General features: G+C 44.3%; 1 protein-coding gene across 4 annotated transcripts in view; it reads left to right on the forward strand.

The window, feature by feature from the left end:
* The window catches only part of capn15 (calpain 15), a 164,514-nt gene that overhangs the window by 13,810 nt on the left and 132,946 nt on the right, over nt 1-17,758 (forward strand). The window contains exon 1 of one of the 4 annotated variants that reach the window (XM_033040634.1): nt 12,558-12,562. The exons of the other annotated variants lie outside the window; for them this stretch is intronic. The gene's annotated coding sequence lies outside the window, so the exon portion shown is untranslated. Of the gene's footprint in view, nt 1-12,557; nt 12,563-17,758 lie in introns of those variants that run through there. 4 annotated transcript variants of the gene reach the window in all.

Genomic DNA, 17,758 nt, shown 5'->3' on the forward strand with positions numbered 1-17,758 from the left:
TGGCCTGTTTTTAACAAAATTACAGTTATCTTACCGGTGGTTCCCAGAACTCGTGAAGAAAGCTGTCACCCCACGCTCAGGTGTGGTGGGAAAGTGACAGTTTAAAAAGCCGCTGGAAGTGAGCACTTGTGGGGAATGTCGGGATAAGTGGAGCAGGTGACGGTGCAAGAGCATTTGGAGGTAGCGATCGTAATTTAGTTAATTATCGTAGGGCTCATTTTGCGAGGATGATATACGATTTGGCAACAAAATAATGAAAATAGCTCTTTGAAAGCTTATCAGCAAGTGGAGATTAAGGATGTGGGAGCAAAATTTACAGCAGGCACCCACTGTAATATACTGTAGACAATACCAATCCAGGTTTGTCTAATCTCTCCAAGCTAATGTTCTTTAATTCAGGCAGCATTCTGGTAAACCTCTTCTGCACCCTCTCCTAAACTTCCACATCCATCCTGTAATGGGGAGACCAGAACTGCACGCAATACTCCAAATGCAGCCCAACCAATGTCTCACGGAGCTGCATTGTGACTTCCTGATTCTTATTTGCCTGTAGTTCTGGTCTCTTTATCTGAGAAAGGATGTTCCTAGCTATAATGAAGGTTTTCTGTACTGACTCCTAGGATGGCAGGACTGGCGTGTGAGGAGAGATTTGGTCAGTTGGGCCTGTATTCACTGGCGTTTGGGAGAACAAGAGGGGATTTAACAGGACTGGACCATGAAACACAGGGTAGATGTTGCCATGGCTGCAGAGCTCATGGCCTCAGGAGACAGATGTTCACTTCAGGACTGAGAGCAGGAGATGTTTCCACACCTGGAGGGAGGAAGACTGTGATATAAAAATCCTTTAACCTGCCGCCCTGTGGGATTCAGTAACACACTGTTTAGCAAAGCTATTGCTTTTCCTGAGAAAAATAAATGATTTTTCATTAAAACCATCTTTAGTGGGGAAGGTGTTTGTTTTGATTGTCATATTGGTTGCGGTTCTGTTCCTAGTAATCTGCACCAATTCATTGCCGAGTCTAGAAGCCAACCTAGCTGTAAATGAAAAATGCCTCACTCCATTTTTTAAATCAACCGTTAACTGCCTAAACAATGTTAAACCTCTGCCGTCCCAGGAAGTATACAATACTTGGTGTATGTGGGTATGTTGCAAAGCTTTCACACACACAAGGTGCTGTAGGACTGCAGCATCAGGGGAGGGAATGGACAGGCAAGGTTTTGGGTCAGGACCTTTTCCCAGCATGAGGGTGCGTTGCCAGCTTTCTCCTGCTTGCTGCTATCACAGTTATTGGTGACCCTGAGGGAAGGTATCTGCCATCCTTACTGGGGCAGGTTGCAACATCTCCAGACCCACAGCAGGGCGTTCCTTTAGGAAGGAGATGAGGAGGAATTTCTTTAGTCAGAGGGTGGTGAATCTGTGGAATTCATTGTCACAGAAGGCTGTGGAGGCCAAGTCAATTGATATTTTTAAGGCGGAGATTGACAGATTTTTGATTAGTTGGGGTGTCAGGTTATGTGGCGAAGGTAGGAGAATGGGGTTGAGAGGGAAAGACAGATCTGCCATGATTGAATGGCGGAGTAGACTTGATGGGCTGTATAGCCTAATTCTTCTCCTAGAACATGAATTGCCTTTCTTAATCGCCCATTTTGCCTATAACTGATGGCTCCCTGAAATGTGTAACTGCTTCCGTTGGAAAGCGAGGACGGGGCAGCAGTGCTGATCTTGCCGTTGAAAACCAAGCAGGGCATTACTTAAAAAAACCTCCCTCGTTGTGGATGGTAGGTGGATAGGGATATCGGGAGGGTGAATCAGCCTTGGCTTCTGGCCTTGTGTCTCGTTACTAAGTCATCAGCAGAGCCAATTTATTGCCTTTTCTTTTGGAGATGTAATGGGAGCTGGGCAGAAGCAAACCGTCTGAAAGCAGTGCTGATCCCTGAAAATGATTGGGAATTTCACTGGCGACTGCAAGTAATCTACTGTGGCGTTGGATTTATCTGGAGTAAAGCATTGATCGGAGGTCCCGGTCATTAATTTCTTGGATCTGGTCCAGGGGAGAGAGAGAGAGAGAGAGAGGGAGGCTGTGGGTGGAGAGGAAGAGTAATGAGAGGATGCCAGGAATCTCAGCTCACATAATGAACACAAAATGCAGGGTTCCACACACACTGTCGGTGAAATGGTTCCAGTAAATTACTGAAGAAAAATAGTCTGAGTCTTTCTTCTCAATTAAAACGGAGGCAAAATGTGTTGTTCTTCTTTTTACTTTGGCACGCTTATCATTCTAGAATGGGAAAACATAATTTTCTTTTCAAAGCTATAATTTACAGTTTCACGACATATTTCAGGCAGTTCAATGTTATATGTTTTTCTTTCAACAGTGATTGATTTTAGTGTAGTAAGAAATGTATCAGAATGTGCCGCTTGCCAAGGTACAAGTAATTCCGTTGCACAGGCTGTCGAGAGAATTAATTCATTTGAAAACATTATTGTGATGACCTTTTGAATTAGTTATGATGTTTTTTTTCTGTGATTCTGTTTCTCTCCCCCTCTGACTAAGTCTCCGGTTTATTTATTTATCTTTTTATTGCATTTCTTATCTAACAGTATTGCCCTGGCACAAGCTTTAGCTGATACAGTCACTGCTGCCTTTCGAAGGAAAGCAGTGTCTTACCCCTGCAGGAAAAAAAGCAACGTTTTTTGTTAAAACAAAATTTTGCAATTAGATTAAACCCTTGAAGCCGTCTTCAATCTCGGATTTGTTCATGAGTTTATGATTTATTTCCTGATAATCACGGGGAGAGATGAAAGATTGTGACTAACTTCTCGTTAATGTGTACGAGCCCTGCCTTCGTCTCAATTTAAAATAAAAATGAGCAGAGTTTAGAAATAAAACATGAAATCCTCACGGGGACAGCACAAGACCACTAGGTACCTGTTTGTACCTGTTTGGACTGACATTAAGTATCATTGTTGCTGAGTGTTATCCTGTGGAAGATATTAATGATGCGAGAGTGGAATCCTTGCTCATGAATGTTGAAGAAAGCTCATTACCCAGACAGCGTGGTTTATCCCCAACCTCCATTTGACAAAATGCAGGCATGAGGAACTGCAGATGCTGGAATCTTGAGCAAAACGCCAAGGTTTGGAGTGATTCAGCGGGTCAGGCAGCATCTGTGGAGGGAAATGGATAGGTGAGATTTCAAGTCAGGACCCTTTTTCAGACTGATTTTAGTAGGGGGAGGTGGGGGAAGCTGGAAAAGAGTGGGGGAGGGGCAAAACCTGGCAAGTGCAATTTGGAGATTAAAGGAACTGCAGGTACTGGTTTATAAATAAATACTCAGCAGATCAGGCACCATCTCTAGAGGCCATGGATAGGTGGTGTTTCCACCCTTACTTAATCTGAAAAAGGGCCCTGACACAAAGCATCACTTGTCCATATCCTCAACTGATAGGTGGATGTAGGTGAGGGCGGTGTGATAGATGGATGAGTGGAGTAAGTCCATTGTGACAGGTCTAGTGTCAAACTCTGACACAAAGTGCTGGAGTAACTCAGCGGGTCAGGTAGCATCTCTGGAGAACGTGGACGGACAATGTTTCAGCTTGGGATCTTTCATTCGACTGAGCAATTCAGCGGGTCAGACAGCATCTCGGGAGCACATGGAGCGGGTCACTTATCCAAGTTCTCCAGAGATGCTGTCTGACCTGCTGAATTACTCCAGCACTTTGTGCCTTTTTTTAAATAAACCAGCATCAAGTTGCTTGTGTCTACTCCGGTGTCAAACTCGGCTGGAATGGTAACTCCAAACTGCTGACATAATCTCTTGCGCTTTTGGTTTCTGTTTGAATGTGCATTTTCTTCTCACTATTTTCAAGCTTCATTTTAATTGCATCGTTTGTTGATTGCAGGGAAGGGAAGATTGTATTTGATTTTTCAGACTCTGACCTATGGCATACAGTTGCAAAAGCTCATACTGGGTATGTATCACTTGTTTGGTTTCCCGTTCACTCTTCCGCTGTGCCGGCTCAAAATGGTGTGACCTTGCTCATCTTTTGTGGATTGTAATCGGGATTTAGTCATCAGAAGGAGGAATGTTTGAACTAAATCATGGCATGAATGAACACAGCTGGACTCTGTGCAGCAGCCCAGTGACATTTCTCACCTGCTGCTCGTGCTGTCAAGTTGCACCGTCCTGTCAGCTGCTCACAGCGGGGGGCGCCTGTCTCTCCCCTCGCGACTCATAATCTCTCCCAGCATTTCAGGGAGGGGAGAGTGAAAGGCAGGGACTACATTCACATGCAGATACAAGAGACTGCAGATGCTGGAATCTTGAGCAAAGCACAAGGTGCTGGAGGAAATCAGCGGGCCAAGCGGCATCTGCGGAGGGAATGGACAGACTGCGTTTTGGGTCGGGACCCTTCTTCAGTTTGATGGAGAGGAGGAGGAGGGGGAAACAAAGCTGGAAAAGAGAGGTGGGAGTGGGCCAAGCTTGGCAAGTGATAGGTGGCTACAGGTGAGGGGGGTGGGGGAGTGATTTGTAGATGGGCGGAGTAAGTGACAAAGGTTAAAGGTGAAAAGGAGATAAAAGGATGTCGGGTACGGAGAGGAAGAGTGAAATGTGAAGCCAGAGGAAGGGTTGTGGTGGGGTGGGGGAGTGGGAGGGGAAAGATGGGGGAATAAAAGGGGAATGGGGATGAGAGATAAACGTGCCTTGTTAGTCTACCATTGCAAACAAAAAAATCATCCTTTCTTAACCTCTCTGTGCCAAGTCTGTTTGTTCTTTTCTACTTGTTTGTTTTTATAGATCTCATTTCTCATTCTCTACTAACAACATTGCCACTTTATTTATTTATGTTTTGATTGGATTTGCCAGACAGAACTGTTCTGTAAGGTGAGTAATACTTTGGAGCTACAAATCACTTCTTCCTTTAGAAAGTAAATATCAGTGTTACCTCATTAAAGAAAGAAGCAAAGCATCTCAAACCCATATTTAATATTGTATTAAAAATAACTTCAATCCCGGCTATGTGTATTGTGTCTGAACGGTGAAACGGCGTGTATCTTCTTGGTAAAATACACGGTGCTGGAGGAACCCAGCGGGTCAGGCAGCATCTCTGGATGGAATGGATAGGCAAGGTTTTGGGTCGGGACCCTTCTTCACTCGATTTCAGGTCAGGAGCCTTCTTGAGACCTGACCCAAAATGTTGCCTGTCCATTCCCTCCCCAGATGTTGCCTGACCCACTGAGTTACTCCAGAACCTTGTGTTTTATTCAAGATTCCAGCATCTGTGCTCCTTGGAGTTTGATGATACTTCAATTTTGCATTAACCTCGAGTTTTAAATATAAATGGATTACAATTTATATAGTTTTAAAAAACTGAAAGGATCACCAAACTATTATTTCCTCTTGGTTTGCACGAAGAGTGTTTGTGTATCTTACTCCCGAAGTTGTGCAAAAGTGCCAGTAAACATTTAGACTGGGAAGCCCTTCAGCTGGTGAGTTCAGTGGGGTTGGTTGTCAGGAACCTCCTGGAATGAGATGGTTTTCTCCAAGGCTTCCATGGAATTCCTTGTGAGAGCCTGTTCATTAAACAAATTAGGGCTCCTATCAAAGAGCAACAGTGAGCTGTTTATTCAGATTCCAGAGCTCACGGATCTGATTTTTTGTGTGCAACATTTGCTTGTTAATAATGGCAGCAAGGTGTTAAAGATTGGTCCTGCGTTGCTGTACGAGAATTATATCCTGAACTTTTCAAGAGGATAAGTAATTATATTTTAATTCCTAGCTGTGTTAGCAATAGCATTTCAAACCTTTTTAATCTAAATCTTGTAATGAGGGAATTAATCATAAAGTGAGTTTCCTACAACTTTGTAAATTAACTCTCCTGCCTGGACCTTTTTCCTTTAATCTTCTCTCTCATTAGCTATAGTTTTCCCTTCTGGTAAGTTACCAGACATGATCTTTGTGGGTGTAGGATGGTGTTAGTGTACAGGATGATTGCTGTTGGCCTGGATTCGGTGGGCCAAGCGGCCTGTTACTGCGCTGTATCTCTAAAGTCTAAAGTATACGACGCTATGTGAGGCATAGATAACGTAGACAGTCAGAATCTTTTTCCCAGAGTGGAAATTTCCAAGACCAGGAGGGCAGGGCTTTTTTTGAGTGGAGCAAAGTTTACAGGAGCTGTGAGGGACAAGTCTTTTTACACAGAAGGTGGTGGATGTCTGGCAGGTGCTGCCAGGGCTGGTGGGTGAAGGAAAATATGGCAATGGTGTTTAAAAGGCTTTTAGGTAGACACATGGATATACAGGCAATGTTGGGATATAGATCAAGTGTAGGCAGGTAAGATTAATTTAACTTGGCATCATGTTTGGCACAAACATCGTTGGCCAAAGGGCCTGTTCCTGTGCTGTATTTTACTATGTTCTATGTACAAAAATACAGGCAGGAAGATGATCATCTTTGCTGGTCACAGTGTGTATACCAAGTTTTTTTTTAACGTCCATGATAAATCCCAGCTGGCCAATTATTGCTTGCATCAGTATATTGGGGCTTTATACCTGTGGCAGTCCCACCTCACGCTTTGTGTGATCTGGGGATGAGGATAGCAGAGGGGAGAGCGAGTCCACCCACGACTCCACTGAGACTTGGTGCAGTTTCTCGTAGAAACAACATCTTTGCATCGCACTTTCTTATTTTCTCCCTTTCTCCTCCTGTCTTGCGACTAGTTTTTCTTTTCTCTCCATCTGGAGAAAGAGGAGAAAATACGTGACAGCATAGTGGCACAGTGGGTAGAGCTGCAACCTCACGGCGCCAGAGACCTGGCTTCAGCCCTGACCTCGGGTGCTCTCCGGAGTTTGCACGTTCTAACTTTGACTGCATGGGTTTCCTCCGGGTGCTCCGATTTCCTCCCACATCCTCAAGAAGTGTGGGTTTGTAGGTTTGTGGGTTTGTAGGTTAATTGGCCTCTGTAAATTGTCCCTTGTGTTTAGGGAGTGGATGAGAAAGTAGGATAAAATGAAACTATTGTGAACAGGTGATCGATGATCAGCATGGACTCGGTGGGCTGAAGGGCCTGTTTCCATGCTGTATCTTTCTATCGACCAATCATTGGAGAAGGATAATGCAGAGATTGGGTTTCTAAGGGCAAGAGCACCAAGTGTCAGTGGAGTGTTCGATTCTAAAGGTAACGTTCAGCATAAAACGTTCTGCACACGTGACCATTGTATGTACTGATTCATCCTCTTCCTATCAAGTGTGCTTGCTGAGTCCTGGTGGACAACTTTCTACTGATAAATGGTTGAATCTACCTCTCGTAGCTTCCATAAATGGTGCATGCCGAGACAATGAATTACCTCTTCTACATACAAAGATGCATTCAATGTCAAATAGATATAAATTATAGAGACACGGGGAACTGCAGATGCTGGAATCTTGATTAAAACACAAAGTGCTGGAGGAACTCAATGGGTCAGGCTGTGGAGGGAGTGGACAGTTGATGCTTGCGTCTGAAGAAGGCTCCCGACCTGAAACATTGTGTCCATTCCCTCCACAAATGCTGCCTGACTCACTGAGTTCCTCCAGCACTTTGTATTTTGTTCAGGTCTCACTTATAACCATGTTGTCTGTAAATAATCACCTTCTGCTGTCCCATTGATCGGTGATTGTTGTTGCCTTCATGCTGATTTCTGACCGTGATTAGTGGAGTTTGGGATCAGGACATCTAGGCTCCTGGCATGAATCTATTTCGAAGCCTCACCAGGGTGGAAGGCAGTGTGGTATTATTGATCGTTTTCTCTGTCTGTAGCGTTGTCCCTCTCTGCAAGCGCCTTGAATCGTGCACAGCCTCCGGAGATGTTGCACCTGAATGTGGCTTGGGGTTTTAAAACTGTTAATGAGCAAATAGAGCAGGAAGTTTGAATGTCTCTGGGGGCTGTTTGCATTAAGATGCGTGTGTAAGAGTGTGGGGCTTTCATCAGTTTAATCCAATCGAGGAAATATTCCAAAGATTCTGCTGTTCTTTCGTGTGCATTGCAGCCTAGCTGCTTGACTGCTGGATTCCTGGATTGAAGTGCATTTATTTTCTCTTGATTTTGCACGGCAAGGCAATGTTTTTGTTGAAATAGAATACGGGTTTCTATTCTGGAATTGGAGAGACTTCCAGAGACTTGGATGCTGCTATTTGTTTATTTACTGACCTATATTTGCTGCTGATATAGTTTAGAGATACAGCATGGAAGCAGCCCCTTCGGTCCATTGAGTCCATGCCGGCCATCGATCACCCATTCACACTACTTCTATGTTATCCCACTTTCGCAACCACTCCCTACACACTAGGGACAATTTTACAGAAGCCAATTAACCCACAAAGACACACATGTTTGGGATGTGGGATGAAACTGGAGAACTCGGTGAAAACCCTGACAGACATGGGAAGAACATGCAAACTCCATGTCGACAGCACCCGAGTTCAGGATCGAACCTGTGCCCCTGGTGCTGTAAGGCAGCAGCTCTACCAGCTGCCCCACTGTGCCACCATTGGTAGAAAGAAGATGATTCCTTTCTGCAGGATCTTGTTTCTCTTTGACAGCTACCAACGTGATGTGAAGTTTGGGCAGGAAACACTAGATCTTTATGGTCCACCTTGGCAATGTCATATCTGCAGAGAGCTCCCACAGAGAAAATACATAACACCCCGCTGTGAAATACTAATATTAAATAATGTTATTTTCAAATTTAAAAATTGGATCTTGTCTTAGGTCATGCCAGCACTTTGTGTGATTTTCTTAAATGATTCTTTTAGACAGGAGAAGGAATTTGAGCAATTGTGTAGTTGTTCACTGCCTGAAGAGAAGTGCTTTTGATAAAGCTTTCTGAGCCGACAGGTGTCTTGTTTGCAACCAAAATCCCTTCAACCCAGCTGTTGTGAAATGATTCTCCATATGGTTTGGTAATCCCAATGCTGCCTGTGAACATTTCTTGAGCTTTCGTTTAATGGAAATAATATTCTAACTTCTGCATTCCAAGTCAACGCTGTCATGAAAGAGTGAGCATGTGTTCTTGCCAGTTGTAGTGAAAAAGGTTTATTCTTGGTCAGTGGATAAGGCCAGCACTCACTGCCCATCAGGGAGAGGTAGTGGAGTACTCCGTGTTAATAGCTGCCGTCTGTATGGCAAGTACCATCCAGGGTAGGACAAGATCAGAAAAGGCTACTAAGTGCTGGAGTAACTCAGTGGGTCAGACAGCAACTCTAGAGGACATGGATAGGTGATGTTTTGATTGGGACCCTTCTGCAGACTGAGGCCATTCAGCTGCTGAAGTTCTCTCCTTGGCTGTTCAACTTTCCCAGGCTGGTAGTGAACTGGTTGGGTTTTCGTTTGCTAGCAGAATATGTTTAAATTATATTGCTTAAATTGATCAAACACAAAGTGTTGGAGGAACTGGAGGGTCTGAAGAAGGGTTTCGACCCAAAACGTTGCCTATTTCCTTCGCTTCATAGATGCTGCCTCACCCGCTGAGTTTCTCTAGCATTTTTGTCTACCTTCGATTTTCCAGCATCTGCAGTTCCTTCTTAAACAACGTGTTGGAGGAACTCAACTGGTTAGGCAGCATCTGTGGAAGGAATGGACAGACACTGTTTTGGGTCAGGATACCGCTGCATTTCCCTTTCCAGTGGAATCTGGGTCTAGACCCGAGATGTTGCCTGTCCATTCCCTTCACAGATGAGTTCCTCCAGCACTTTGTGTTTTGCTTAAGATTCCAATGTCTATACTTCCTCGTGACTCTTGTTACATTGGTTTCCTCCTAGTTATTGAGCTTAAGCTCCTTGGAAGGACTAAGGTACCAAATGAACCAAATGTCCTTGGTTCAATTGGTACTTAGTCCTAAGGAGCTTGAGTTTTTCAAACCATTCCTCTGGCAGTGTTTCTGTACGTTTAAAGTAAGTCTTATTTATCTCCTTTGAATCATTGTAATGTATTTGTGCCCTTTTGAAGCACGGTGACTGAGATGACATGTCGGTAGCAGTGGGTTGTAAAATATGTACTCTGTTGCTACTAATTTTCTTACATTTCTTCACATTCTATTGGCCTTCATTCCATGATAAGCGTGTTTATGGCATGCAAATTCCTTGGGACAATATGATTTTTATCAAGTGACGTTGTGGGTTTATTGTCGTATGCGCAAGTACGGTGAGGTACAGAGACGATGAAGAGCTTATCTGTAGCAGCATCACGGGCCCGTACACTTTCTGGTCTTCCCTGTAGGCATGTTGCTTTAAAAAAAAAATTCATTGCAAAGTATTCACTGCATGAGGATTTCATTTCACTTCTCAATTTGTCTCTATTGTTGAACGATTCTGAATCCCAGTGCCATTCACTAAAGGCCTCTGTCCATCCTGTTCTCCCTATTTTAGTGTTAGTAGCAATCTAGCAAGATTTTGATTAGGAACAACAGTTGTGTAATCTCTGAGCCATGAGGTACTCCACCCAACATCTTCCTGTGTCTCAGTGCCAGTTTTATTAAGTCATCATTTCCATCTTGTACTCTTGCTTGGTATTTGTTGGATTTTAAGAACATATAAAGTACAGCAAAGGAACAGGCCCTTCGACACACAATGTCTGTGCTGAACATGATGCCAAGTCAAACTAATCTCCTCTGCCTGCACGTGATCCATATCCCTCCATTCCCCGCATTTCCATGTGCCTATCTAAAAGCCTCTTAAACACCACGATCGTATCGGCTTACACTGCTATCCCTGCCAGAGCATTGCAGGCACCCACCACCATCTGTGTAAAAAAAAAAAATGTGCCCTGCACATCTCCCTAAACTGCCCTTCTCACCTTAAAGTTATAGCCCTGTCCCACGGTATGAGTTCATTCCAAGAGCTCTCCCGTGTTTAAAAAAAATCAAACTCATGGTAAGCACGGCGAATGAACGTAGCGGGTACGTCGGAGCTCGGGGACGTCTCTTAGCGCTAACGGCAGGTACTCGGGAAGACTCGCTAATGGCAGGTAAGCATGGGAAGACTCGTGAAGATTTTTCAACATGATGAAAAATTTCCACGAGAGCCCCGAGTACTGACGAGTGGCCATTACCGTAGATCCCTGAGTTTGAATCGGGGCAAACTCGGGAGTACTCTTGGAATGAACTCATACCATGGGACAGGGGTTTAATGCCCTCAAGTCTTTGACATTAGTTTGATTAAAAGCCTAGGTATGGAAATTTATAGAGATACAATGTCACATTGGATTGAGCCTCGGGATTACCGAACCAGACGGAGTGTATTTCAGAGTTTTAATAGATTTAATAATACTTTTGTTCCTCTGTACGGTTTCAATATCCGATACCGCTTCTGCAAAGGAACTTTACTTGTTGTCTTTTTTTGTCAACAGCCAGTTTTCCACCGGTTGCTAATTCTGCTGGGATCTGGTTTCACAAATCCCAGGGTAACTAGTGTTTGAAGCCAAGGAGATTTGTCAGCAGCATTTTCCCATTATTGTGGCCTCTGGTTGTAGCTGTGTAATTGCTCGACTCCATCCCCTAGGATGGAGAAAGTAGAAAGTGGAAGTGCCGACACAGCTCCTTAAGCCAGCTGTGCTGTTCAGCTGGATCGGAGTTGATATGTATTGTAACCCTGTCCAGCTTTTTTTCTAGAATACAGCACAAGAACAGGCCCTTCGGCCCACATTATCTATGCTGAATATGATGTCAAAGCAAATTAATATCCTCTACCTGCACGTGATTCATTTCCCTCCATCCCTTGCATATCAATGTGCCTACCTAAAAGCCTCTTAAATGTCGCCATCGTATGCGCCTCCACCACCACCCTTTGGCAGCGTTGCCTTCGCTCCACCGATGCTGCCTAACCTGGTGAGTTCCTCCAGCACTTTGTGTTTTACTCAAGATTCCAGCATCTGAAATTCCTTGTGCCTACCTCTTTAAATCTGAATTGGGTTGAACGGATTGTTTTGGAACTCTCTAATAGCGTGTACAGCAGGAATTTTGTGGATAGTTTGAGATACATAGAGTGGGTTATGTTGCTGTGGATACAATGAAAAGAAATAGTGGTGAAGACTGCAGAGCAGAAATAATTCACACTCACCACTGGTCTCTGGTCTGTTGTGAGCTGGTGCAGTGGGCTGGGGGTGGGCTGGGACATGCGGCCAAGGGGGTGGGAGTACTGCAACAAGGGACAGAACGTTAACATGGACTCCAGCTGCTGCTGCCCAGCTGCCAGCAGTGTGAGAGCAGAGAAGGATTTGGCAGCAAAGCTCCTGGTTCAATATTGTGCCAACATGACATGTCACTGATGTGTGCAAGGGCTGCTGGCATCTGTGACACCAGATCCCAGCACAGTTAGCAGCTGAAGGAAGGGCTGGTGAGGCCTTGGCTGTTGACAAAAACATGGATGTTGTCAGAGGTACAGCTTTTTCACACAGGGTGGTGGGTATATGGAACGAGCTGCTAGAGGAGGCAATTGAGGCAGGCCCTATAAAAACATTTAAAAGACCAAACACAAAGTGCTGGAGTAACTGCAGGTCAGGCAGTATCTGGAGGGAATGAACAGGTGACATTTCGGGACAGTTTCGACCCAAAATATCACCTGTTCATTCCCTCCACAGATGCTGCCTGACCTGCTAAATTCCTCCAGTACTTTGTGTTTTGCTCAAGATTTCAGCATCTGCAGTTTCTTGTGTCAACATTTAAAAGACAATTGGACAGGTTCCTGGATAGTAAACGTCTAGAGGGATATGGGCCAGCATGGACATTTGAGACTGGCTTGGATGGGGCATCTTGGTTGACATGGACAAGTCGGGCAGAAGGGCCTGTTTCTGTGCTGCATGATTGTAACACTGCGTGAAGTTCCTTTGCAGAAGGTTAATAGGATATTGAAACTGTGGGCAGGATTACCTGGATTCTTTTGAAATTTCTTTCAACCTCTAACTTAAATCATCCGAGTAAGTGTTTGTAATTGAGCTGATGTGTGAAGGGCCGGTCTGAGCAGTGATGTCCCTTTACTGCACTATTACTGTCAGCCACAACTCACCCACCATATTTTCGATAATTCATATGTCCAGACCTGGCACAAAATTCTCCAGCTACACATTTGGAGGAATTTTCCCACACTTGTAATGTTTCCCTGCTGATATCCGTTAATAATCGCTCTTCTGAAGCGGTCGACACAACGCTCACATCTGTAACCTCGAGGGCATCTGATTGAGGTAAAACCAGGCTATAGAGGCGGACAGGTAAAGGGATGAAATGAGAGAATAAAATCAAATTATGTAATTAACTAGAAAGAACACACATGCACCAAGAAGCATTTGCAAGTACACGGGGAAACGCACGCACCATTAATAAATGTGGTGATCGCATCTGGCAGATGCGATCACCACATTTATTAATGGTGCGTGCGTTTCCCCGTGTACTTGCAAATGCTTCTTGGTGCATGTGTGTTCTTTCTAGTTCCTATTTTAAAATGTTCTGAATTAAAGTAATATTGTTCCAGTTTTTGTGTCAAGTCAAGTCGAGTCAAGTCACATTTATTTATATAGCACATTTAAAAAACAACTCTCGTTGGCCAAAGTGCTTTACATTTGTTATAAGAATAGCACAACATAACAAACTACATACATATATACATGTAGCCCTCACTCAGAGGACGTCAGGAAAGGCTTGGGAGTATAGATAAGTCTTTAGTCTTGACTTAAAAGAGTCGATGGAGGGGGCAGTTCTGATGGGAAAAGGGATGCTGTTCCACAGTCTAGGGGCTGCAACCGCAAAGGCGCGGTCGCCCCTAAGCTTATGCCTAGACCGCGGGATATTCAGCAGCCCCAAGTTGGCAGTGTCATTAGAGCTCTCTGTGTCTTTTGGCAGGGTGAAACTTCGTAACCCTACATTTACTCTTGTTGTGTAACAATTGCAATTGAGACTGCTCTGAAAGTGTGTTCTGACTGTAAAGTGCTGAGGTATATGCTAAAATGTTCCTCTGACTCCTCAGAGAGCATGCGGAGAAAGGAATTGTACAGGCATTAGAGGGAAAATAATTTCCAGGGCTATAGGATTGCACCCTGGAAAGCCAGAATGAACTTGATTGTTTATGAACTGAAAATAAGTGATTGTGGATTATACATTGGATGACTTCCTTGTATTACTGCAGCAAAAACCCACGCTTCATTAAAGTCACTCAGCGTGTCTCCTCTGGGTTCAAGGATAGTCATTGTGGCCAGTGTAATGTAAGAATGACCTGCAAGCACGCTGCTTCACTTTGTTCCTCTGACTGCCATGAAATGTCTTCTGTGATAATTCCACCGCCTACTGGAAACATAATCAATTATTTGACAGCCAGGAGCTTTCGGTAACTTGTTTCTTTAAATGGAAGCTGTAAAACAAAGTCCAATTGATGTAATATCTTCAAGAACCAGTCTTGCGTTGAAGACTGGGAGGTCAGCAAAGGGCAGAGCAAATGATTGCACCACCTGATTACACCCTGGCATTATCCATGTCTTGAATTCTTTGTCCCTGCTCTACCAGCCAACAATTATTTTTAAAAGACCTCTTCCTAGCAAGACTCCCAATGGTGGAGGTGTATTGAACGGGCAAAATCTTCAACAGTTTTGCTACATCATTTTGGATTTGTACGCTGGAACTGGGTATTCTGAAGCAGTAATACAGGGAAATCATCCATGATATAAACTACCATTACTAACCTTAATGTTCTTAAAGAATTCTGGCTTACTCGGATGCAATTCTACCCGAAGGCCCTGGAAATTATTCTCCCTCAAATGCCTATACAATTCCTTTCAGAAAACCCTGACTGACTTGGTTTCGACTACCCTGAAGGGCCTGTCCCACTTACGCGATTCGGTGACTTGCTGGCACCCGTCATAGTTGCAGCAGGTGGCTGATTTCAACATGTTGAAAATCCAGCGGCGACCAGTAAAAGGTATGACTCCTTAGGCGACTATTCACGACCATACAGGCGTCACCCCGCGACATGTCGGCCACCTGCTGCGTCTATGACGGGTGGCGGCAGTCGCTGAAAAAAATCGTGTAAGTGGAACAGGCCCTTAACACGCAAAGAGTTCTGGATCATAATCACTCTCCCCACAACAAAATATCCATTTGTTTGCTGCTATTCCTCAGAGAAAAACATCTGATGTTATTGTGGCGACACAAGGAGCTGCAGATGCTGGAATCGTGAATAGAACACAAAGTAACTCATCTCTGGAAGACATGAATAGGCGACGCTTCAAGTCGGATCTCTTCCTCAGACTGGAGATGTTCAAATATTATTACCACTCTCTCATTAATTCAGGAAAAATAACCAGCTAATAAATAAAAATAAAACTGCTGGCACTTTCAAAGATCTCTGCACATCTCTTGTTCCAGCTTCCTGTCTTCATCTACACCCTCAAGAACCAAGCCAAATTCTTTATTGTCTTTCCGTGTTTATTCTGTGAAAAATATAGGCTGCCAGAAAATGCAGATGAAATTTAGAAGTGTAAAGCACAACATTTTGCCAGAAACAGGATAATGAGCATTATGGAGAACACAGTGCTTTACTGAGCAAATGATTACTGGAGCATATGGCATCCTGGGGTAAATAAACAGAGCCATAGACTTCAACAACTGCGGTGTCAAGCGTGGGGTAGGCCACGATTGGAGTACTAGTAATTGAGCATAAGGAAGGACAGGTAAGTCCAAGAGAGGGTGCAAAAAGAATTTGGTAGAATGATTCCAAGAATGAGGAGTTTCGACAATAAATCAGATCACAGAAGCTTGGGATTTAGATAGGGATCTGAGATTTGGTAAAGGTGCTCAAGATCACCCCCAGTGTCCTTCCCCCCCCCCCCCCCCCCCCACAGTGTCCGCCCCCTCCCCATGGTGTGGTCCCCCCCCCCACGATTTGCCCCCCCCCCCCCCCCCCCCCCCCACTGTCTGCACCCCCCCCTCTCCGGTATCTGCCCCCTCCACAGTGTCTGCCCTCAACACAGTGTTCAAACTCCCCCCCCCCCCCACACACAGTGTCCGCCCTCACAGTGCTCCTGAGATTGCGATTGGGGAAGATTGTTGGAATGTGAAGGGTGTTGAGGCAAATGGGAGTGATGCAACACTACTATCTTTACCAAGCAGTGAGGTGCTGCTGTAGCGGTCTATTCGACATGCGTAATGGTTAGGTGTCACAGTGTATGGGACTGCTCCCTGTGCAGGTGGATGCGCTGACTCTTCAGACAATGCCACCCTCTCAGCGCTTGGTTCAATATCCGTGTTCCTGGTTGGAGATTGGTTGCAGCGCAATTGTCACCTAAAGTGTTCACTGCGGTGGCACCGTGTAACGGTCCGCTGCTGCTGCCGGAGGGCCGAGAACATATTGTTTTTACCTTTCCCCATCTGGACTCTCTGTATCCTCCAGGTGCTCCAGTTTCCTCCCACATACCAACGATGTGCGGGTTTGTAGGTTCATTGGCCTCTGTAAAGTGTGCCTCGTGTGTAGGGAGTGGATGATAAAGTGGGATAACACAGAACTAGTGTGAACGGGTGATTGATGGTCGACGTGGACTCGCTGGTCCAAAGGGCCAGATTCCATGCTGTATCTGTAAAAGAATTACTTGTTTACAAAACCCCAAGTACAGCCATTCTTATCTGTAGCAAGGGAACCCCTCCTGCGGTGAACTGTTCTGAAATCAATATACTGCTTGGGGGGGGGGGGGGGGTTGTTGCTTCCAAGGTTGTAGTATGATAAATTCTGCAGTGCAATATACAAAGATGGTATTTTAAATACAAAAAATATGCCAAAATGATTTGAATATCAGCTCTGATGGAATGCACGTCCATTTTTACTAAGTTTGGAAGTGTCACGGGTAATTTTACCCTGAGCAAGGATTAATAAGCAGCACACCCTTCATTCTGTATCCAGAGTGCCTGAAAGTTGCACTTTCTTTATTCTATTCTCAGTTAGTTTCACAACAGAACTCTGCATGAAGGACTCGTCGTCAGAAAATATTTTTGATGTGACTGAAACTGCCGAATAAGAGGAAGGGTCCCAACTGTTCATTTCCCACCTCAGATGCTGCCTGTCCCACTGAGGTCCTGTCATCCCATTGCAAACAATGATATAAATCTGATATTCCTTCTCTGTAACTACCTGCCTTTTTATTTCTTAAGATCTAGGCTCTGTATGTTTCTTGATGTGTGTCACATTCTCTGCTGTAGTCCTGTTTTCTCTGCTGTGCCTCAGTGGAATATTTTTGAACTTTTTTTCCCCCACATGGTAGAGTACAAAAGCTATTCCTGTTGATTTATTTGAGGCCCATTGGGATTTTGGAAGTTTTTGTAATACGCAGTACAATATGTGATGTCGGTCGAGGGCACTTGCTTTTTGTATGAGTCTTGTAAACTGGGACTGATATCTTGCAAACCGGTTTTAATTAACACACTCCCTTGGTAAAAAGTAGTGATGACTGAGCAATGACTAATGTTAAACTAATGACAAACGTACCATCTGTTAGTACAGCCTTATGTGGTGATAATCTTACATGAAAATCACAGTGAAAGGAAAGATCATGGTAATGTGATGAAAAATTGTCAAGTGATATGCTTGAATTACCTGATGACATTTTAAACTTAGCAAGAGATGATGAGCACAGCTTAGTCTTGTTGTTAAATAAGATGCACCAATTATGTATGGTTTTGTGAAGACACAATGAACTGCAGATGCTGAAATCTTGAGCAAAACACAAAGTGCCAGTGGAACTCAGCG

The sequence above is a fragment of the Amblyraja radiata genome, chromosome 22 (genome assembly GCF_010909765.2).
Source record: "Amblyraja radiata isolate CabotCenter1 chromosome 22, sAmbRad1.1.pri, whole genome shotgun sequence".
Classification (NCBI taxonomy): Eukaryota; Metazoa; Chordata; class Chondrichthyes; order Rajiformes; family Rajidae; genus Amblyraja; species Amblyraja radiata.